Source organism: Mchenga conophoros, linkage group LG9 (genome assembly GCF_057382185.1).
Source record: "Mchenga conophoros isolate Kocher_MC1m ecotype Shallow Benthic linkage group LG9, M_conophoros_male_GT1.1, whole genome shotgun sequence".
Classification (NCBI taxonomy): domain Eukaryota; kingdom Metazoa; phylum Chordata; class Actinopteri; order Cichliformes; family Cichlidae; genus Mchenga; species Mchenga conophoros.
This window is the reverse complement of record NC_140534.1, coordinates 12766714-12790299: the sequence shown is the minus strand read 5'-3', so window position 1 is coordinate 12790299 and position 23586 is coordinate 12766714. Positions and strand designations below refer to the sequence as shown.

The window sequence follows — 23586 nt, the reverse complement described above, 5'->3', positions numbered from 1 at the left end:
AATACAGCTAGAGCACAGACTTATTTACCACACAGCAGGCCATGATCCTCTTATGATGGAGGAAGGTAGATAATTAGAACATGCCAGCTTCATAGCTTAAGTTGTGCAGTTTAATGGGAAATAGGGCTCCATGGTGTAGTGGTTTACACACTGAGCTGGAACCGAAGGAGATTTGAATCTATCTGGGGATCTGTCAGGATGGGTATCTGATTCTAAGTCAAAAGATGGTGAGCCAGGGGCGGTTTTAGCCCACCCCCAAAAATGAATCAAAGCACCCCCAAAGTTTTCTTACTTTTTTTTGACAATATTTGCTGTTGGTGTGACACACTACTAAAAATATAAAAAGCATACAGTACTGTACTTGTTTGAGACGTAACATTTTAACAACAAAGGTATAGATAACCCCCCTCCCAAAATGGTTTGTTCCAGCTCTCCCCTGCTCTGGCTCTAGCCAGAGCGATGGTGGCTGAGACGCAGCGGAGCGGAGGTGTAAGTGCCTGGCTTAAAACAGGACATATTAGCTGCATTTAACCTTCAGTTACTCTTTATATAGTTGCTAAGAGTCAGACCATGTTTCTTTTTAGCTCAAAAACATTACACCAGGTAACCTGCAGTGTTGAAAACGTGTTTACCGACTATGTTTGCTACCCTACAATCCGTCCTGCTCTGTAGTAAATTCAGCGACATTTGACCGTCCTGTAGCTAACATTGAAATGTATACAGCCTATTTAAAATCTAAAACTTTAAATTCTCCGTAGCCTGCTGTTGTTACCACTGTCCTGTTTGAAATGGATACTAACTAGCTAACTGACTGAATGCCCATTAGCCTTATAACTCCTGTTGTGTGTGTGTGTGTGTGTGTGTGTGTGTGTGTGTGTGTGTGTGTGTGTGCGTGCGTGCGTGCATACAGAGAGACAGCCAGGTTCATAATGGATATGAGGAAGTTTTTCCTAAAAAGGAGCCACATTCAGGTGAAAGTGTAAAATCAAATGATCTGTCAATCAAGAATAATGTTGGATCAGTGTTTCAATGTTTATCTTTTATTAGATGTTCATGTGGTTTGGTTATTTTCCTTTTGGTTGAAAGTAAACTGAGAGAGGACTTTTTTATTAGTGATCTTAATAGTATTTTTTCATATTAACTTAATTTATCATCTAATTGAATACAATCTATTTGTGCATGATTGTCAGTCCAAAGAGGGAGCGAGGAAAGAGGGGAATGTGAGGAGAAAGTACAAGGTCAGGAAGAACCAGGTAAGAAAACAGACAGGGAACAGTGACAGGCACAACACAAACTGTTAAACTGACAAAGAAAAAAACCCTGATTTTACTCAACACAATCTGGAAGTTGTGTCCTCCCTATATTAAAGCTGCTATACAAAATCTGTAAAACAAACTGGGTTGAAACATTTTTGAGCCTCTTTAACAACATTCCAACGTCACGTTATAATTGATCGGGGAGATTAAAATTAATGATATATTTTTATGTGGTTCAGCCACAACTCTACTGAAACCTCAGCCAGGAATAGGTAGGCCAATTTTTGGACCCTCCAGTTGTCTGTATGACTGCCGCAGTACGTACATCACATTTGCACACTATCAGAAAGAGCCAAACAGCCCTGGTGGAGTGAGGAGCTGTAAAGAGAAGCAGAAGCTCTGTTTATATTCTAAACATATTTTAAGCTTGTTTCAAAGATTCTGTACCGCAGCTTTAAATGTTTTCCAAAAGCACACACACACTTAACTTATCAGTGTTTCTCACACTTTTTACAGTGTGTACCACCTGATAAAATGTCGAGCTCTCCTAAGGACCACTATGAAAGCATGAAACTCATAAATCTTACAACACAAAATTAGTGTTATTAAATTAGTAAAATTAGCATCTGCAGTAAAGATTTTTTTCATACATTGTATAAATTCTACCACAGGCAAAGTTGCCTCCATTTTTATAGTTTTTATTAATATTTTGTAATAATTTATTTGTAATAATTCTGTTTTGGGAGTGTTTTTTATGTATCTGTATTATATTATACAAACACATTAAAAGTGAATCTCTGTCCAAAAAATGCACTCAGTTTACTTCTTACTCACTATGAGCATCATTCATTATTCTCCCCCAGTAATTAAGGTTAGGATATGTATTTTTTTATTCCAATACATTCTTCTTTTGTAGCATTTAAAAAACCTTTATCAGATTTGATGGTTTTGTTACAGACTTTTCAAAAAAGTGTTTTGCTTTTCTTTCACAAATGTGGGGATTAAATTGTGTTAAAATGTACAAAACAGTGATGTCATGTTTTGTGACGAGGACCCAGGCACAGAGAGACTTGATGAATTCAAGAATCTTATGATTTAACAAGGAAATTTGCAGACTTGCACAGAGATGGTAAAATTATGATGACTGATAACGGAGACGAAGACAACAGACGATGAGGACAGAGAGGAACAGGGGTTTAAATGCACCAAAGTGACAGTCAGAGAGAACTCGGGACAACATTTAAGGATGCAGGGACTGACAGAGACAGGTTTATCTTGCCTGGCTGGGCAGCTCTCTGGGTGCTCAGCACCCACAAAGCTCTGATCCTAGAATCGCCCCTGTGGTGAGCCCTTGTTAATAAGGAGATAAAATCATTGGAGATTGATTGATTCTGGAGCCTCACATGGCTACTAGAGGAACTGCAGGCTTTTGTAATTTTGCATTGGCTTCATTTTTCAACAGACGTTGCCAACTGATTCATGACGTAGTACTTTTAGCTTCTTGGTGGTGCCAAACATGCAATCCTCACAATCCTCACACACAAAACTGTCCTCATCATGATCGTCTGCAGATTAAACCACACCAGTCCATGTTAGCACACTTTGCAGAATCAGGTTTTCTGACTATGTCCACATTCCCACAACTAGATACTAACTGGCCAAGTGCTACAGAGTTAAAAGTGTGATAACAACCGGTACTTCCTGTTATGGATAGCACCTATGTAGCTGCAGCCAAGATTGATGACCTGCTGATATTTTGCATAGAGAATATGTGTTGGCTATGTGATTAAAAAAAGACTTCACTACCAAGAAAATTCCCAAACTTCCCAGTAGCCACTCTATTCCTGTTTGTGATCAAGAATGTGGAGGAGAAGCTTCTATTGTTGTTAAGGTTGCAAAAACCCTTAAATCATGATCTTATCTGAAAGCCAATAAACAGCAGCTGAAAGCGAGAACAATAATAACAACAACATGTCAGCTATCTCACCTTCCCCTCACTTTCAACCAGTTGCGACAGATGGCTGTCCGTCCTTGAACCTGGTTGTGCTCATGCTAATGATAGCATTTTGCTAAGAGTCACATTTGTTAAGTTATACTTGAATTGCCTTTGTACATCTTACCTTATATCCTTTGCTTAATTTAAATTTTAAAGATTTAAATATCCCTCGGTGACTAATATAAACAACAGCTTTAGTAATCATGGATAAAATGGAGAATTACAGAAATGCGGCTAACAAGGTTATACTAATATCTTTAGTCCTATACAGGTGAGTTGTTATCCTGGCTCCAACTCTGCAGTGCACTAAAACTGCAACTCATACTGTGACACTGATAGTCGCCAAGGGGGGGCATGTGTCTCTATGAAAATATCACTGCAGAGAGAGACTGAAAACGAAATGTTAATGTGAAGCACACTCAGCTGGCCTTGGCTTTGCCTCCAGTTATTAAAGCATAAACAAAGTTTAATCTATAAACAAGAACAAAACAAATAAACAGCTGTCCTCAGCTCTCTGCTTTGTGAGCTTTGCATAGGATCATTCAGGACTCGTGGGCATTTTTAGGCTATTAAATTCCAGCTTGGGGTTTCAGAAAAAGCATGAAAGTCTGCTGGGACACTCACTACATGAGGAAAAATTTGAAGCTATGCTGCAGGAAGAAACAAGTTTAACAACTAATAACAACCTATGATTGAAAACAGAATGAACCTATGATCTGTGTGAGACCAGCTACAGCAAGTCAGCTGCTGTATAACAGGCCCCATTGATTACATGTGAGGCTGGTGAGAAAGCAAAGTTACAATTACAGTTGTGTGGCTGTGCAGTAAAACATTTCAATTGATCTGTCTGGACCTCAAACAATGATAAAAATGAAGAAAGAGTAAAGAGACGGTTGAACAGCCAGCAGTGACAGAAAGAAAAGATATCCCAGTGCAACACAATGCAGTCCATCCCAATTAAACTTGTTTATATAAATCTATGCTATGTAAATCTCTCTCTCTCTCTCGCTCTCTCTCGCCCTCTCTCTCTATATATATATACATGTGTATGTGTGTGTGTATATATGTATATATACACACATATGGGTAATTATGGATTTCTTTCTTAAGACTGTGCAGGACAAAAAACCCTGGTAAATCAATGAATACTGGCCAAGTAACCCCATCCACCGTGGGAGGGTTTCAATCAGCAGTTTATAAAACCTCTGATGCCTCACTCTGCTTTAAAAGGCTGCTCACCCACTTTCATTAATTTCATTTCATTAGAGGGACAATCAAAGGAGATTTTAAACCTCCCAACGGGGACTTGCAAATTTTTTTCTTCCAACATTCGGGTTAGTGTTGTGAAGTGGAAAATTAACCAGAAAGTGCATTTCTTAGAAAAACACTTTCCAAGAAATAAAAGGTTATTTTGAGATTCTGTCCATTAATCCATAAAACATGGATGGAACATTGTTTAAATTACTGATAAGTTACAAAATGGAGTTCTCAGGTGGTAAACAGATTTGAATCCAAGCTGCACCATGATTTCCTAAAGGGTCTCATCTCATATCTGCACTTTTATCCAGTGGCTTTCATAAAAATAATAGAAAATTTCAGTCAGATTTTAACAATAGTAACCAAAAATGTTTTGTTATTTTAGTTCTGCTATTTAATAAACCAAGATATGGTATTTTGATGAAGGTCCAAAGTTAAGGTATTAGATAATCATAAACAGCTGAGTGCAGAGCAGTCCGGTGTGGTAAACATTCGATTATTTAAAACACTGTGTAAAAGTCTTGAGTCAACCATCATTTCTTTATGTTTTGCTGCAAAAATAGGAAATACTTTATTAGCTGCAATTTTCTGAAACATTCAAACATATGAAATACAGCATAAATAAAAATACAGCATTCTGTTCCGTTTTGTGTTTTTCCTGTCCAAGTATGCTGTTACTGCACTAGCTGTGTGTTGGGAATCACTGAAATGCTGGAACCTGAATCTGTTGCCAATCGGATGCTACACACCAACATAGAATCGGAGCGTATAAGACAAAAGAGAGTTTGGATATTCTAACAACCTTGGTATGTCCAACTTTGTTCTTCAACACAGCATGAACTCTTTAAGCAAGCTCTCTTATAAATTCTTTAAGTAGTCTTCAAAGTAGCTCTCCAGGCTTTTCAACAGCCACTCAAAGACCTGCTTTGGGCGTTGGCTGCCTTTTGTGGAATAATAGTGTTGCGGTCCGGGCTCGGTGGAGGCCTATCCATGACTGAAAGTATTCCATTGTGTGTTCTTCTATTCAGGGATGCGTCTACTGCATTGACAGTGTGTTCGGGATCATTATCGTGCTGAAAAAAAGCCACTGGTTGTCAGACATATTTCCAGATGGTATTGCATGTTAAATCAAAATCTGATGACACTGTGTTCAAATTTTCATCAGTTTTGATAAAATCCCCACCAGCAGTGACTGAAATGCTGCCCAAACCACGACAGAACATCCACCTTGTTTTATTGATGGTTGTAAACACTCACTGTTCCACCTCTCTCCTGGTCTCCTCAATACATAATAATGATAATTTGAATTAAAAAAAATTACTAAGAACTATGATTTTCAGCCCTTTTCTTCTGTAATTTGGTGTAGCTCAGTCTTTTCTCCTTGTTTCCCTTCTTTAAGAACGGCTTCCTGCAGCCACCCTTCTGCTGAGACAACTTCTGACAAGACTTCAGCGATGGATCAAGTGAAGGGTGAGAAACATCCCTCGGGTCCTCTGTCAGATTTTCTTCCATTGCTTGAGGATATTACTTTCAGATTCTGATCTTCATCTGTAGAAAAATGAATATTCAGAGTTTTAATTCTAATAAAAAGGTAAAACTGTCAAAAATCTAGTTTACTTGATGGGAGTCACAATTTAATCTTAATCATGGCACAATCAATACTACAAAACAAAAAGAGATAAAAAAAAATCATTTTGGTTTGCTCATGGCTGTGATAGAAGAGAATGGATGGATGGGTTTGCTCCTGTTAGATTAAGAGATAGTTAAACCACTCAAAAGGTAGTAACAAACCTTAAACTAATTCAAAATTTTGACTCAAACAAAAGTTGGACAAAATGATCTGACAGTCTAACTAAATACTGAATTACGGTGTCGATCTACAAATGTTAATATCTTTATGTGAATGACTTTTCAGTTGATTATTTCTGGCATAAATGGGCTTCCATACATATCTCAGGCCAAATCCTAAAAGACCGCCAACTCTTCATTTTTATTTCCATTCTCAATGCTCCATCTCTTACTCCATCCAGTAACACACACAGCAGCGTCATTATTCAGAATTTTGCTAGCCACAGCTGCAAACTGGGCTCAGGAGTGATTGTGGGAGGTCAAATGAAGATGCATGCACCACATTTCCTCATTTACAGCTGAGGGTACATTCATGTCATTAAGCTCAGCTGAACATGCTAACAAGCGAGTTATCTGTGAGCTTCGCCGATGGTCACATGAGGTCTGACACATATCAGACCTCATGTGACGCTGTCAAGTTCCTGCCTACATGTCTCGCTGTCAAGTTCCTGCCTACACAGTGACTGAGACTCCAGCAGCTCTATTAGGATATTAATCAGATCATATAATAAACACAGGAGCAAACACTGCTCTGCATGCCTGAGTATGAAGCTGCATGGTGTTTAAAATTTAAAGGAATCTGGAAGATAAACACTACTATCCCATGAATGCTAACCCATCTGGTACAGTCTTATGAGCTACTTCCATTCTGTTTGTGCTGTAAAACCACAGCTCTCTGCTTGTGCTTACGCAGTTATATGACTCAACAGGAATTCATAAATACAAGGATACGTCCTCAAAAACACGCTTAAACATCTGAGAAAGATTTTCATTGCTTTTATTTGAGCGGGTCTAAAAACAAATGAGTGAAAACAAATGTCTCGAAACTGATGAATTATAGAAAGAGACGTTCTTTATTTTGCTGTGATATTTATAGGGCTGCCTTTGAGCGAGTGAAACACATCACACATTTCAGCCCCGAGAGAGCGCTCACCTGTGGGAGTGTTAAACCCACTGAAGCCTGACATAATTATGACAGATGCTTTGCAGTCTAAACTTGGATGAAATTATTCTGCACCCTTTGAAATTATTCAGCAGCTAACCTCACACTGACTGCTCTCAGGAACAATAAGCGAAGGTTGCGTGATTAATGTGCAGGAGCTGCCCAGAGGCATCACCGTGGCGGCGCGCCGCGATGAGAGCTGTTTCGATTCAGCCTCCTGTACTTCGTGTAGATACAGCACCCTTTGTTTTCAGATGAACTGCAGTATACATACTATCCTCTCTTCCACACAAGCGATCAGTGTAACAGTTCATTTCAGGTTATCTCTATTGGCTTTCACTGCTGCCCAACTTCATTTAGGTTATTTTCTACTAATAGATCTTAGTGTTGGCCTCAGACGACACAAGCATTATGGAGAGAAGTAATTGGATTAAAGGGACCCATTCAGACAAACAAGACGCATCAGGGGAGAGGATTAGGAGAGATGATGTTGGGAAGGAGCAGACAGAAGAAAACAGAGAAGAAGTGACGTGGAAGTGCAAGAGAGAATGAGCGGTAGAGGTGGAGGGGGCAGCGTGAAAGACTGTCACAAAAAGGAATGATGGAGAGAGGAAAAGAAGAAGAGTGGGTGGATAATTATACGAATAAAGGTGGGAGAGAGATGCGCAGACATTCGGTGGGTGGAGGAAGATGCATGTAAGACGCTGTTCTTACTGCAAAGAGGCATGTAGAGATTAGTTTGTCATCCAACTGTGAAATTACAGCACTGTGTATGTTTTTATTATCTTGTTTTGGTACGATAACACAAAAGTAAGTTTCAAAGGTTTAATTAGAAAGGCTGTTTTTATTTCCTAGGTTAAAAATGAATGTGATAAGAAAGCTGGTGTACAGTAATGATGAAACAAGACTCGACTTTTGGTTTTGCATTACAAGAAAGAGTTTAGATAGTCTGTGGCATTTACTTCCCTTGCAGCCAAGGGGTTCCTGCAGTGCTCGACATTGAACAGGTCTGTTGTGATTCAGACAGGGTGTGAACATGAAGCTGTCACACTTAGATCTAAACCATGACCAGAAGTGAAAGAATGTGATTGTAGTGTATCTGGGTCCTTCATTAGAAATAAAGTAAATAGCTCAGTTTTCAGAGTTGATCAGACTAAAGCTGCTACTCTCGCACATTGAAAGTAGCCAGCTGATGTGGCTATTATTCCTCCTGGACACCTGCTAGGTTAGGTGTTTCTGACGTGTCCACCTGGGAAGCGGCCCTTTGGGGCACACCCAGGAATCTTTGGAGAGATTACGTCTCTTGCTTGGTTTGAACTGAACTGAAGGCCTGGGCTTCTCTACTTAGACTGCTGCCACAGTGACCCAGACAGAACATGGATGTAAGGATGGCCATTCTATAGACACACTACCAACACTACTTGGCAATGGAATTTCAATTATTCAAAGAGGCGAGTGAGACTGAGAAGATTGTGTTGCAGTTAAAGGTAATACATGCTGAGCAACATTTACTTTGACTGAAATTACTGCGACGCAAAAAAGGAAAAGTATGTTGGAATCGACTGAACCTAGACACAGATGGCAGAGCTGTCATAACAACAAAATGGCAAATGGTGACAGGGCTGCAAATTATTTGCATTATAAGGACGCAAGACACAATTACAGCTTATTGGATTCTGTAAAATAGTGACAAAACAAGGCTAAGAAAGTTCAGTTTGACTGAACTACCAATTAAATACCTTTAAGTGGGTGCCCGGGGCAATTTTATATTCCACTTACGTAACTGCTAGACGTATTCTGACATTTAAAATAAATGCTCCTTTAAAAACTGCTAGAGACAGGCGCATTATCATAATTTTTAGACCATAATACCTCATTAAAAGTCTCTCTGTGTTTTGCCTGTTAAATCTAATGCCTAACATTAACATTAAATCCAGCACAGTGTTAGCTCAGGCTGGCCATGCTGGAAACTTAGCCAGCAGTCCCAGTAGATCAGCTGGTAATAGCCCATGATTCATCTGATATGCTTTCAAATTTGGACAAAATTTGATATTAGGGGTGTGCTATTTAAGATAAAGATTAAGATCCTTCCTGATGTGCAGTGCAGTGCATGCCACTTTACAACCCGCCTCAACCACAGACCCTTCTTTCTTTCTGTCGCACCTAATCTTCTTTTAACTGAAGTATTTGTTGTTAACATTATCTTGAGTTTAACTGAGGGCATTATTGTTCCCACAGCATGCCTCCAAACAGCAGAGCTCTGTTCCCTATCAAAGTAGAATCAGCAGTTTTTTTTGTAACAAAATGTATATACATTTAAATTGTTATCCTCCCAAAGCCAAACTTCAAATACCTGAATGTCAATGCTGACTTGTAATTGCGCAAAAATATGGATGGATAAAATTATATTATGTTACTGTCCAACAACATCCATGCATTATTAATGCAACTTCTGCATCAGCAATCAAATCCATTTTTATAGCAGCAGCAAATACAAATGCACTAAACTAAACAGAATGAAGATATCATGATGCTTTTTTATTACACAGTGGGGGCTGCATGTTGACTACATCAGCAGTTTGTATACATGCATGTGTTGTGCAGCTTGCACATGTTGTAGTCTGAATATTATAAGAATAACAATTTTAACATTCTTATAGATACACTCTAGAATTCAAGGAGCCACAGGTCTTGAGTTCAGTGGCAGAATGGCATGTAACTTCACTTTTCTATGATTAAAAGTATATTTTTAATGATTACCTGAAAAGTTGTCGTAAAGAAAGAGGTAACGTTTGATTTAGGTTAGTGCTACAATATCTTTACACTGATTTATCATAGCTTGTACTCATATTACACATCTCTTTATACAGTTGTTTTATGGAAATTTGTGATACGTTTTATGGAAAGCACAGATCCTCAAAGCATTAAATAAAATGTATTAATAAAACATGAATTACAGTGAAGGTTAGTTTAGGTTTAATTACGTTTAGGGTAAGCAAATCATATATATAGTCATGAAGTAAGTGTGTCTCGAGCAGGGAAGCCCTGTCAGTATTTGATTTTTATCAAATCTTTCCAGCTCCGGTTGTTTACCATTGACTCAGCAAGTCAATAGCTTCCTCTTCTATTGTCTGTGAGTGATGACAGTTTTCCCGCGGTCTGGACTGCAGTCACACAATAGGGCTTACTTGTCATTTCCAATTTTCAAGATTGTGATTTTAAGAAGAAAAGAAAAATCTATTGAGTGGTTTCAAACCCAGTGTCTCAGCTCAGAACAAAGTGTCAAATAGAAACAATAAAACTATCCTTATAACCAGCTCTATTTCCTGAATGAACTTCTGTGTGCTTTGAACTTAGATTTTTATAACAAACTTCCACTGTTCACCATGTTTCCCTGTTATTTTTCAGGTGCCTTTGGATTTAATTGCAGCCGGGATCATTGATTAGCTTCCTGGGAAAAGTCGATTTCTTCGTCCACCGTGACAAATAATCAGTAATTTAAGTGTTTTCAGAGCTGACACATACAGAGTTTGGGGCAAAGACAGTCCAATAACATAGCGATCGATACTGATCCATTATCCTTCCCCTGTTTCTTGACAGTTTGAGTGGATTGGGTGATGCAACCACATCACCTTGAAATTCCTTGTACATTTAAGGCATCTCCAGTCAATTAATTTAAAGCTAAATGTATTTTCAAGAGATTAAAGTAGCATTATTCATATTTTAGCCTGTGTAAAAATGATAAAGTGTTGATCCATATGTGTACACAGTAATCAAATATTGCTTACTCATATTCTGTGGTTCCTTTTCAATTCATAAGTACAGAAAAACTCTTAATATTTTATTTTCCAAAAGTTTTACAGTGAATTAAAAAACCTTCTATATTTCATGACAACAAAGGGCAGGTGTGAAGTGGCTTAGGTCCCACTTGCAAGAGAGCTTCCAGGTTATGCAAGATCTCTGATAATCTTGTGTCTGGCATTTCTCAGCAATGGGCCGAAGAAGACATGTAGAAGAAGACACGAAGTGTGTGTGTGTGTATATATATATATATATATACAGTACTGTGAAGAAGCCTTTAGTACCCCCTCCCCCAATAATTTTTAAATAGGTTGCTTCACAGAGCCAGTTTTTGAAAATGCCAAAAATAACACAGATTGATGGGCATATAATAGTATTTTTATACCAACAAGGTGATTCCAGAAGAGCTCGTTGAAAACCAGCCATATTGTTGCATGATGTGCGCATTGTGCCCTTAAAATTTTTGAGGTAAATGGGACAAGAGGAGGACAGAAGAAGTGGCAGATCTAAAAAAAACAAAACAAACAAACAAAAAAACCTCACAGCAAATGATCAGTGTCTGAAAGTCAAAGAAAGACACACAATGGAATCAGTCATGGATTGGTCTCCCCAGAGCTCGGACTGCGACATTATTGACATAGTGTGGGATCATCTCAGGAGAAAACATAACAAAAGAGCCAAAGTCCAAGGGAGAGGCCTGGAGAACTATTCCTCAAGATGACTTAAACAAGAAAGCTTGCCTAAGAGAGTTCAGGATGTGTTGAAAAATAAAGGTGGTCAGACCAAATATTGACTTTCAATAAATTGCTAAACCTATCTTACATTTTACTAGCAAAATATAAAGAAATAAAGAGTGATTTAATACTTGCAAAGTTCTGCACTGAGATATACTGACGTATATGGAATAGTTGGTTCACAGTGAGGAACATTGTTGTTGTTAAAAATGCGATGACATGATTACAACAGGTCTCCATGGAAGCAGTGTAGATAATTTGACCAAGCATCTTTGGTGAAGCAGTTTATTCCCCCAGGTTAAAGGTCACAACTGTCATGATTGTTTGCTGTTGTCAGAGTTGACCTCTGCACAAAATATCTCCTGGGTTGTACCTTTGAATTTGTAAGAAAATTCACGTACTGTTGCAAACTGAGTCAAAAAGTTACAACTGCATTGGTTTAACTGTTATTGTTATAGTGTAGCATCAGTATGTGTTCATCCCCAGCTTATAGAAATCCATCCTCAGCACTGCGTACATATAAACTACTGTTATTGCCCACAGAGATTATGACCCTGACAATGATGCATAAAGCAAACTCATCTTCCTCCTCTGTTCTCTTCAGCTTCTGATCGCTGCCATCTATTCACAGTTGCTCAGCACTCATATAATCCAATCAGAAATCTGTCAGCACATTTGCTAAAAATTGCAGAACGCAGCACATCATTTCCACATCTCTGGCACACTCTCCAATTTCCTTCATATTCCACTGATCTGTCTAGAAAAGCTTCACTTCAGTCATAGAAAATGTTGAGTATCATGCAGACAGCAGATTCAGCGAAAGTCAAAATCATTTTTTCTTTTGATTTCCAATCAAAGTCTGTGGGAAAATGTAGGGATTTGACGAGGTTGTATAGTTTTTCTACATGTCAGCTGTGGTCAGGACCCTAGGTCAGAGTTCAGTTGCCAAAAGCATATACGCTTGCTGCCTACCTGCTGATGTAGAAGGTTTAAAACCTGTAGCATATTCTCTGTTTTTTATATTTATATTTTTACTTTGGAAAGAACCTCATAAAGAATTCAGAAAGCAGCTAGTGAAGAGGCTGGTGGGCTCACTGGAACAGCAGCTCCTAACTCTGTACATCAGCGCTGCAAACACCATCAAAGCAGCAGACAATGTACCTTTGTGGTCTACACAAAGAGGGAAGACAGACAGACTGTGTTTGAGCTCAGGGAAGACAGTAAAAGCTATTAGAAATGTCAGGCTTGAAATGTAATACTCATCCTTTCATCAGACTCAGACAAAAAGAAAATGCATTTCCCCAAATATATGAAAATACATCAACAGTAATCTGGTGAGAATTTGTAAGATTGCCTGTACGATATCCCCACATACCCTTCTTCCTGTTAAAACAACATCCTACATTACTGTGCATTGATCAGCAGCCATGCAATTAAATTAGTAATATATTAGAGAGTTGGTTTAGCCACAACAGGAACTAAATGCTATGTACTTAATGTGTAATGCATGATAATGCATGGATTAATTCAGAAATTTGTGAAACATTTTTGCCCATTTCAGGAATATTTGGTTGCTTGCTTGCTTTTGACTTGGCAGAGAGAGATTTGAACCTTTCTCCCTGGATCTTATAAAGCTATTCTTTGCCTTGGTTGTGTCGTTCCTATTACAAATTGTTCATCATCCATCACTTCTTGCAGAATAAAGGCTGGGTAACTCCCGCTGCCACAGTTGCTGTCAGGTTTATTTAAACTGCTATGAAAAGGCAGAGACAGCTGACCTTTCCCCATGCTGAGGAATGTCTTGTGTGTTTTCACACTGTAGAAAACCGTTGTTTATAATTGGCTGAGATCCTGAATTTCTTAGATATGTAGCTACACATCAAGTGTTTTTTGTTCTAAAAAGATATACTTGTACTCTACCCTCCACATTTACCACATGAGGAAAGTTTCGTCCTTGAATCAGAAATCTATCTTCAGTCGACTTGCCTCCACCTCTGTCTTCAAATCTATCTGCAGCTTGCACTTTTAAGCTGAGGTCTGCAGGGGCCACTTTAGATTTTCAGAGGGACACACATATATATTTATTTATCACTGCTCTACTATGATTTATCTGCAAAAGCTTTTCAAGGTTAGCAGAAAAGATAAATTAACCACTGACCAAGTCCAAGGAGCACATCTTTTTCCAAGGCAGCAGGCAGAGAAAGAGTTTGGTGAGAAAAGTTCAGAAGCAGTAGCAACACACTGACTTTCAACCACTTTCACAGATATGGAATAAAACAAGTCAAAGACTAACAGAAGAATTGGCTCAAGAGTTTCAGAGACAGAAGACTGGGCCTGATGAAGATTCAACACTAACTTAAAGATTTAGCTGTGATTAAATATAATTATCATCACACAAAGGACTTGATATACTTATATCTATATAATAATTAATCGTTTTGTCACAACAGATACAGACAAAAAACGACCTCAGTTCATCCAAAAAGACTCATCAAAAAGCCTAATAAGGAGGGACTTTCTAAAGTTATCCATTATTGCGGGGGCAGAGGGTCAGAGCCTTTATGAGAGCTTCAGACAAGGTTATAATTATTCTGACATGTTGATTGGCAGCACCACCTCCATCCGTTTCCTGCACTTCTGCCACCTCACTCAGAAGAAGGGTTTGAAGCATATGGAGTGCTGATGTATGTGCTGTAAGAGCACTTTCTTCAGTATTGCCTCTTAAATTTTTAATCGAAATGGACATATTCAAATATGCCTTTAAAGACCAAGTCCTCGCCTGTCTTTGCCGATTCACCCTGTCTTGTGAGGGCAGAGCTATTAGTTTTCTAATCACATGGCAGACACACACAGACACACACAGAGGGTGGGAGGTATTATCCAACATTGTCTTTATCTTGGACAACATCCACCTCTCAGACACCACCTTAAGGGAGTCCAGCTCCATCCCCACAACATTACTGGCCTCACGGATCAGTTTATTGAGTCTGTCGGCATCTGCGACCCTCAGCCTGCTCCCCCAGCATGCAACGGCATAGAGGATTGCACTGGCCACAACAGACTCGTAGAAAATCCTGAGCATTTGTGTGTTTGTGTGTGTTTTTAGTCCAGTTTATTGTCAATGTATACTCCGAGGTATTTATAGTACATAGAAGTACATATAGAAGTGCATGTTTTACAAGAATGGATTAGATCAACATCAGCGATTCACTTTTCAGCTAGTCCAATCATCAGTTCCAAATTAGTCAAATGCAGTTAACAGAATATTATTCAGTCATCAAACTACATTGTTAAATGAAATCAACACTTCAGGGTCTCTAATTGTGTAGATAAGCTTTTTAAGGTGAGCTTGAATAGAAAGAATGTATGAAGAAATAATTATTTGACTTTTGCCGTCTGTGAGCAAGATTAGAAAAAGTTAGATTAATGGAAACTTGATCGGAGTCTCTGGAGCTCTTAGAAGTGCAGCGAGTACTAATTTCACTGCTGTGAGTTTCTTTGGTTTAATGAGGTCGCTCAGTCATTAAATGGAGATTGAATATCATTTAGGTTGCTGTGGATTCATTTTTAGAGCAGTAAGATCATCATCATCATCTGGAGTACCAACATGGAAAAAAAACAGTGAATAATATGAATATGAGGCACTTAACTCAGGGGTTCCCTCAGGATTACACGTATTATTTGGTGCTTCAAAAGCTTTAAAACTCTCTACGGTTACATTTTTCGGTATTTATTTATTTTTATATCTCCAGAAGCAACTTTTCACACTTGCAGGAGGAAACCGAAACATAAGATGCAGGAAAGCAGAATAAAGTCTCAAACACAAAGCTGTAAGAAAAGGCCGAGGTCATGCACGGGTCGGCAGGCTGGCAACGTGGCAGACAAACAAGTGAGGGCCAGGCAAAAGTCAAAGTCCATGAAAGTGCGAGAAAGTCATGCATGAAGAGAACACTTGGAAACATGTGTATATAAAAAATAGAAAACTGGAAAATACAAGGATCATGAAAATGTGATGGAAAGCTGCAGCACTTTCTGTAGTCCAAACAAGAGAGGGTGGGGAAAAGGCTGGAAGTGACGTGACAGAAACACTGATTTCAAAATGAAACAGGAAGCGATAAAACAAAGATGTAAACCATGGGCAGTTGTTGCTGATCACAGATGTTTTAAACACAAAGCACATAAAATTGTCAACAAGCCCTCACTTACTCACTGCTGACACAGCAGAACAGAAGGTAGCCAGTGACAAAAATATTGTCATAATCTCCTCTGTAGGTCTGGAAGATTTATTTGTACACTTTTACTTCACCAAAAATGTAAAACTAACTATCTAATTTTTTTTTATTTCCTTCGATTAGGAGATTCCTGGTTCTCTTAATTCCTCCTTGTCCTATAGAGGTCATAAATTATTTGCTACCACTTAAAAGTTTCCTCTTCCTTCATATAGAGGATATGTGTCAGTCTGTGAATTTTGTTAGCAGTAGAGTTTATCATTCTCCAGATTGTAAACTCATTAACATGCCAGCACCACCTGGAGTCTTACAAAGATGTGTTCCTGTTTCCTTTAATATTAGACTCCTGCAACTCAGACTTGTCTTCCTGTCTTCGTCTATAAAGAGAGCAAACATCTCTGTGTTGGCTGAAGGAGCTTTTTGGGAAGTTCTGGACTGACTGCAAAGTTATTAACAGGCTTCCCAAATAGGGCTGTGCTGCACGTGCCAGCACCGAGACACCCATCCTGTGGAAACTCCTGCTGACTGTGTCAAGAGTGATGCCTGAGAAATCTGCGTCTGTAGTCTCCGTAGAGTCTGTAGCTTTTTCCACTAAACTTGAACTCGTTAATTTCAGTCTGCAGATTGAGTTGGCATATTAAAAATCTGTTTACAGTCTTTTCAGAGGGCTGCTTGGGGCATTCACATCATTTATGCAAAGCCTGATCTCACAATCAGCATTTACTCAAAACCTTTACCTGAGGTATGTCAGAGTTTCTAAAGTGTTTTCTTCTGATTGCACTTTAAAATAAATCATTCCTGCTTGCCCTGAACACCCTGAGACGCCAGCCATTGTCCCCAATTGCACTGATTCTTCAATTAGCACAGCGGGAAAACACAACACAATCAGTATCTCTATTCAGACTTTTGCATTGGTCACAGGAGGGGAACACGACATTGTTTATTGTTGTTAAAATAGCATGCGACCCAGGGATAGGGAACGTCGACTGCGATCATTTCAGCTTTTTTTTTAGGCTTTTTCGAAGCCTTTAAAAAGAGTTTGAATAAGTGAGATAATACTAAACAATGGAGGGAGCCAGGAGCCAAGCAGCTAAAAATAAAGGGGAAAAGAATCTGGACATAGGGTGTGCGTGTGTGTGTGTGTGTGTGTGTGTGTGTGTGTGTGTGTGTGTGTGTGTGTGTGTGTGTGTGTGTGTGTGTGTGTGTGAGAGAGTCAGTTTCTTAAGGTCAGTGGAGAAAAACTGCAAAAAGAGGAAGCACCTGTTCTTTTTCATAACACACATTTGCACTGCTATCTGTGTGAGGACTGGCAGTGACATTATGCATTAACTAGCCCTGAAACTTTATTACAGTTGAATGTCTAAACTCACCCTTATGTGAACCTGATTCCAGCCTTAAACTTAAAACCAAGTCTAAGCCCTTCAAACAGCCTTTGGTTGTTATAAAAGAGCAAAATGTGCCCAGTCACAGTGCCTCATATTCAGAGTGGTTCCCACAAAGATACATATACAAGCACACACAGTTTACAGTCTTGTTTACATGGACGTGGCCCAGGGCAGGCCTCCATGGGGGGCACACGAGTGAAATGAGCATGCAGAGGTTTAGCGCTTTATCTGTTTTGTATTCTCCAGTTTGCTGGAGGATATGAAAAAAAATAAATACATTTCTATAAAAACACTTGTAGTATAAGATCACAAAAGCCTGCAAAGCAACTGTTTACACAAAGTAAAGGGCTGTATTCTGTTAGCTATATTTATGATCATTATTTGTCCATGGTGGTAATGGCTCCACGGTGTGCTGGTTAACACACTCACCTACAAACCAGATCTCTGGTTTGAGTGTTGCAGGGCTTATAAACCCACCCTCTAGGGGTGCACAAGCGAGTATACTGCCAGTTCCAAGTGTGGATTAATAGAAGAGCGGTATTAGTGAAATCAGCAACTGATCAAACGTGCAGATGCATCTGCTGTGGCGACCCCTCGGGGAAATAAAGGAGCAAAAGTTCTTTATAGTTTTGTTTTTCCATGAGTCTTATAAATGGACACACACATATAATGAATAGAATAGAATAATCCTTTAATTCTCCCACAAGGGGAAATTTGGTTGTAACAGTAGCAAAGAAAAAAGCACATATACAAACAGAACAGGACACAGAACAGAAACAGACACAATCTTTACAGAAAAAATATTTACATAGTTACAAAAACAGAGTACTGTACAGTTTTTATTAATTAAAGTACAAATAAAAATGGCAAACCCAGGTTGTAATGTGCAGACAGAGCAGGGTACTGGAAGATGTTTAAATAATTAAGAATATTTAGAAATAGTACAGATTGTGCATCGTACCTGTGCATTAAAAAGTAAACTTGTAACTTCCAATAAGTTAGTATATATAAATTAAGAAAGATAATGCTATAAAAATGGAAATAGGGGCAGAGATTTATTAATATTTCTACAAACATACATGAAAATGGAGTATGTAAGTATAATATACATTGCACATTCTGAGGAGCTTGAAGGTCAATATTAGGTATGACCACCTTTATTCTTCATTACAGCCTCAAGTGTTTAAGGCAGCCTCTCTTATAAATTCTTTAGATAGACTTCAAAATAACTCTCCAGGCTTTATGAAGGACCTTCAAAGCTCTTCTTCAGATGTTGACTACCTTTTGTTCTGTTCTCTATCGACAGAGAGGACAGAAAATGGAATAACAGTGTTGAGAGCCGGGCTCTGGGGAGACCAATCCCTGCCTGATACACTTCTTTTGTGTGCTTTTCTATGCAACAGTGTCATGCAAAAAAATGTAGTTGTTATCAATCAGAAACTTTCCAGAAGGTGCTGCATCATAGATCAAATCTGATAGTACTTCCTGTTTTCATAATCCCATCAATTTTCTTAAGATCAACACCACTGGCTGAAACAGCACCAAACCGTGACAGAGCCAGATAGCTGCCCCTGCTCCCTGTTGTACCTCTCTTCTTACCTCCTACATACAAACTGATGATGGCTTTCAGGTCCTGCAATGGGTTTTTGCTGATTTCATTTTCCGGCTTCTTAAGGACATGACACTCAATTGCTGATTTTTGCCCGATAGTTCTTCTTTTGTCCTCCACTTGTCCAGTTAATGTTATGTGTTTTTGTGAAGTTGCTGCAAAACGTTGTCTGTTATCTGTATACAAAAAAATGGGTTTATCCCTGGAGTTGAATGCCATTTTTATGCTTGAGTGATTCATAAGTCAATGTTAAAAGCTTAACGAACAAAAGCAGTCCTCTGAAAATGGCCAGGTACAAGGACTGGACTGGATTAGTGAAAAAAGCAGCCAAAGAAATGTCCAAAGAAAAACTTTGAAAAGCCTCCTGAAAACCTGGAGAAGTATTGCATGAGGCTACTTTTAAAATGCTCCATGAACCTTTTAACTATCAATTATTAAGTAAAATGGATGTGTGGCTACCAAGTTCTTTAAAAAAAATCAGAGAGGTGCACAAGCTTTAGCATCACAGCTATGCAGTGTGGCAGAGATTCAAAGTTTGATGTGCTGGATGGCTGGAGGCTGATATATGAGTTTTTCCCAGGCGCTATGGCTGTTACAGGCCAAAGATGTGTGTTACAAATTGGCTGCACAGTAGGTGTTAATGTGAGAGCAGTTAGATTCCCAACAACATGGCAGGGGCAGACTCAAAACCATATTTAGAAAAGAAGGCAGACTTGGAGTCGTCACTACGACTCGGGCTTAATGTTAACTTTGGATGCTAATTTTAGACTTCATAAACCTGGCCTTGTAAATGTATGTACCGGAGACAGTGGACAGTGAGCTCCCTGCAGTGTCTTTCAGTACAATGGAGAGTTTAACAAGACAAAACAGCATGCAACATTGCTTCAAAACAGCCACTAATAATGCATAACTCTAAGCCTTCATCAAATTCAAATGCGAAGCATTGTGCCCAGCTTAGGAGGTAAGTAAGTGAAACATAGGACTTAAGAGAGTGTTCCCGCCACGGTCCTGAGAACAGGAAGTCCAGCTGTAATTCACAATTGAAGATGTGTTTTTTTTTTTTATATTATTTGTCAGAAGAACTATCCCAAAAAGCTGAAGTTATATAAAAAACAAAAAAAAACACACATAAAACTAGCAAATGTTTGGAAGCCGAGGACGGGACGTGTCAGTTTCTGCCAGGGAGCAACTTCTGGAGCCAGGGTTTTTGAAACGACTCGATGACAATAAAGACAAACATAAAAATGTTGTAAAGTTGTTTCAAAGGAAGGAAAAACTAAAGAGACCAAAGCCATTTTTGGTACCAGGCTATAAACATTAAATATAAAGTCGGGCATTTCCAACATGGAGCCTTAAGAAATGAAATTTCTTCCAAGGTTTTTCTTGGGGTTTTACTATTGCATTTAATTTGCCTCGTCATAGTTTCATGTCAACACCTCTATTTGTAGCCAACACCTGATGCACAGATATACCCAACCTCTTTGACAAAACTGTGTCTGAGGCACAGCTACAAATGCATCATCTTCTTAAAATGAGAGAAAACACACTAAGAAAAAAAGTTCAAAATTCTGTCTTTTCTGTAAGTTTTTCAGTATTATTATTTTAAATTGGAGTTTAATTTACCTGTGTTTGCAAAGATGCTGGTGTTTATTGTGTGTTTGTGTGTGTGTACGGAGAGACAGGTGGAATAATTTGCACATGTAACAAGGATTAAATAGTTTAGTAGAATAACAGGCCTAAAGAAAAAAGCTAAAAAAGAAAAGTACAAAGTGCTCTACAAAGCACAGAATCCTTGTATCATCCATCGCTGCACGGGCTTTTTTTAATTAATGATATTTTTTGCCTTCTGCTGACTCAGGAAAGTCAGGTCTTTGATTCACATGTTCCAAATTTTGGTCAAATATTTGCAAAGCTAAAGCGTAATCTCAAGTGAATACCTAAACTACTTCTTTCTTTGAATGTTTTTGTTTCATACCTGTTGTTGCTGTGATCTCCCATTTGGGAGATGAAAAGTTCACACTGTTCACGCGGTCCCGGTCCTAAAGGAAACAATTTCCAGTCATCTTAAAAATTAGAACAACTTTTCCTCCAGGTAAACGAGACACCCCTGTGATCATGCACATTGCACATGCTGCATGAAACAGTTTACCTCATATTATCTAAGTATTAATCTCTGTTGAGCTAATATTTGTCATCAACATGCATTATAATGCAAGTCTTACAAAACTGTTCTGCTCTAAATGAAAGCCATTTTACACAGTGTAGAAAATGTATTTGCTTCAATATGTCTCCAATGTTTGGTTAAATCTATACAATTCATGATGTCACACCTCACTGCTCACATTTATTTAATTGCCGCGCGGAAAATATTCCAACGAGCCATTCGTCAAACATAATGAATTGTCAGATTTTATTAAAGGAAGTGGTAACGGAGACCCTCAGAGGTTATGTTACAGGCGGATATCTGTGTACATTCAATTACATTCTGATGGAAAACAGGAAGGCTTTGCCTAATGAAGCCTCGAATCTTGTCGGGTTCCCGCTTAAATGAATTATAATAACAAGACAAAAAAAAAGGCAGCAATCAAAGATGGGCTTCTTGTGGATTGTAATGCTGCACACGTGTGTGTGTGTATGTCTGTGCAGTCTTGTCAGTATTTAAGTGTAATTCAGAACAATCTTTTCCTGATTGCACACACCTGATATGAATGCAGAAACAGACACAATGGGACTTTTTTGAAACCACTTTGCAATTGATGATTAGATCTACATGCAAACTGGATGTTCAAAGAAAATATTTTTCTGTTTGCTTCACACTTTGGGCCTTATAGCGTACTTGTCTGTCCATCTGAGCTTCTTGTACTGCACAGTGACATTTCATATCTTTAGCTTTTTGTCATTTACAGCCCTCAATCATGTTGAAAACACATATTGTTGGAGACCACGCTTATTGATGGTACAGATTACTAGGTCACTATACACAAACACTCTTAACTCGTCACTAATGCAAAAAGCATAGAAAAACAAAATATGTAAACAGGATCAGCTCAAACTGGACTCAGAAACCAGAGTGTCGACTGTTTACTAAGAGCAGGAATGAAATAAAGGAGAGCAGATAAGCAGCTAGAGAAGATAACCTTTCAAATATAACCAGGAGCGCTGCCAGAGAGGCCAAGGTGAGTTCAATAGGATCTTGCAGTATTTGTTTGTTTCTTGAGCAGATGCTCTGGAGGGTAAATGGCTGTCAAGTAGAAGTCCAAGATGAATGGGTGAGCAGCAGTGAGAAGTGAACAGGCAGGTGGAGAAGGGGAAGTCCTTTCCTTTGCAGGTCCCGAGAGCAACTGACCGGTTCAGGCAACAGTGACTGGTGGTGATAGCAAAACTCCTCATAAAAGCAGGAATCCAGGAAAACAGGTTTACACAATGATCAACTACAAAGGAGACTGAACAAAGACTACAAGAACCGTCACAAAGAAGCCCTAATCACACTATATAGGCATTAACCATCTGGTAAACGGCAGTAGCACCATCCAGTCTTTAACCCTCTCGAGGCAGGCGTTGCCGATTTGCAACAGTTAAAAACTAACAACCTGATTACCCCACATACATATTTTATGAGTTTTGTTTTACTCAGAAGTACCACTGCAGGACTTGGTTGTGCATTAGCAACAAAAAGTTTAATTTGAGAGGGTTAAAGCTTCTCTGTCTCATGGCTCTGGTTCTCCTGGATTCTCCTTGTTTCTCTCTTTCTCTCTCTCTCCCTTTGTTTTTGTGTGTATGTGCAGTGTTGATCGTGGGCTGGACTCTTCTTGAGTCTCTGCCCTACTCGGCTGTGATTGTTCCTCCACTGCAGGTGGAGGAACAATCACAGCCGTTCTAAGGCACAGAGAGACAGCTGTTCATGGCTGGAACATTAACCACGCCGTTAGCGAGACCCCGGCTCAATCTCTGGTTGACTTGTCGTGTGTTTCCTCGTGGCTTCCCTCGGTGATTGTTTGCCTTCCTTCTGTTCAGGTTGTTGTCCCCTTCGTTGTGTCCCTGGAGTGAGGTGAGCTAGAGAGTTTCCCCTCAAACCGTGAGAGTGTGCGTGGGTCGTGAGGATTGGATGTTTGGACTGCCCTCTGACCTCTGGATCTCCCCCACATTAACCCTCTTCTGTGTGGCCTGTGATTTTCTCTTCTCTGTAAATAAACAGAAAGGACAGATTCTAAAAGTCTACAGTGAGCTATGTAGCTAAGCCTGGTATAGCTAGCAAACATCTATACACGGGCTGTTTGTTGTGAAGATATGCATAAGGGGGAAAATAGTTTGTTACATGTGTTACTGAAAATAAACATTTAACAATAGTAAAACTGTACCGTCATGCAGGACGTAAACTGTGAAGTAAAAGGTGAATCTTTTTATAACGAATCAATAAAAAGCCAGTTTAAGGTAATATAATAAACCTAATGAATGAATTAAAATGTGTTGTATTTTGACTCAGGGGGGCCACAGGATGACCACCACCGCTCTCAATCATTTTTTCTTT

The 23586-nt window shown here is 39.0% G+C and overlaps 1 long non-coding RNA gene across 2 annotated transcripts; it reads left to right on the top strand.

Annotated features, from left to right (window-relative positions):
• Positions 1 to 486: 486 nt before the first annotated feature.
• LOC146566890 (uncharacterized) lies at positions 487 to 23449 on the top strand. Of its 2 annotated transcripts, none has more exons than XR_014893750.1 (5): positions 487 to 603; positions 911 to 971; positions 1191 to 1253; positions 5909 to 5979; positions 23073 to 23449. It is a non-coding gene; the product is annotated as an uncharacterized LOC146566890 (long non-coding RNA). The 2 variants fall into 2 exon arrangements; XR_014893751.1 differs by lacking the exon at positions 23073 to 23449 and adding an exon at positions 10709 to 11113.
• Positions 23450 to 23586: the final 137 nt, after the last annotated feature.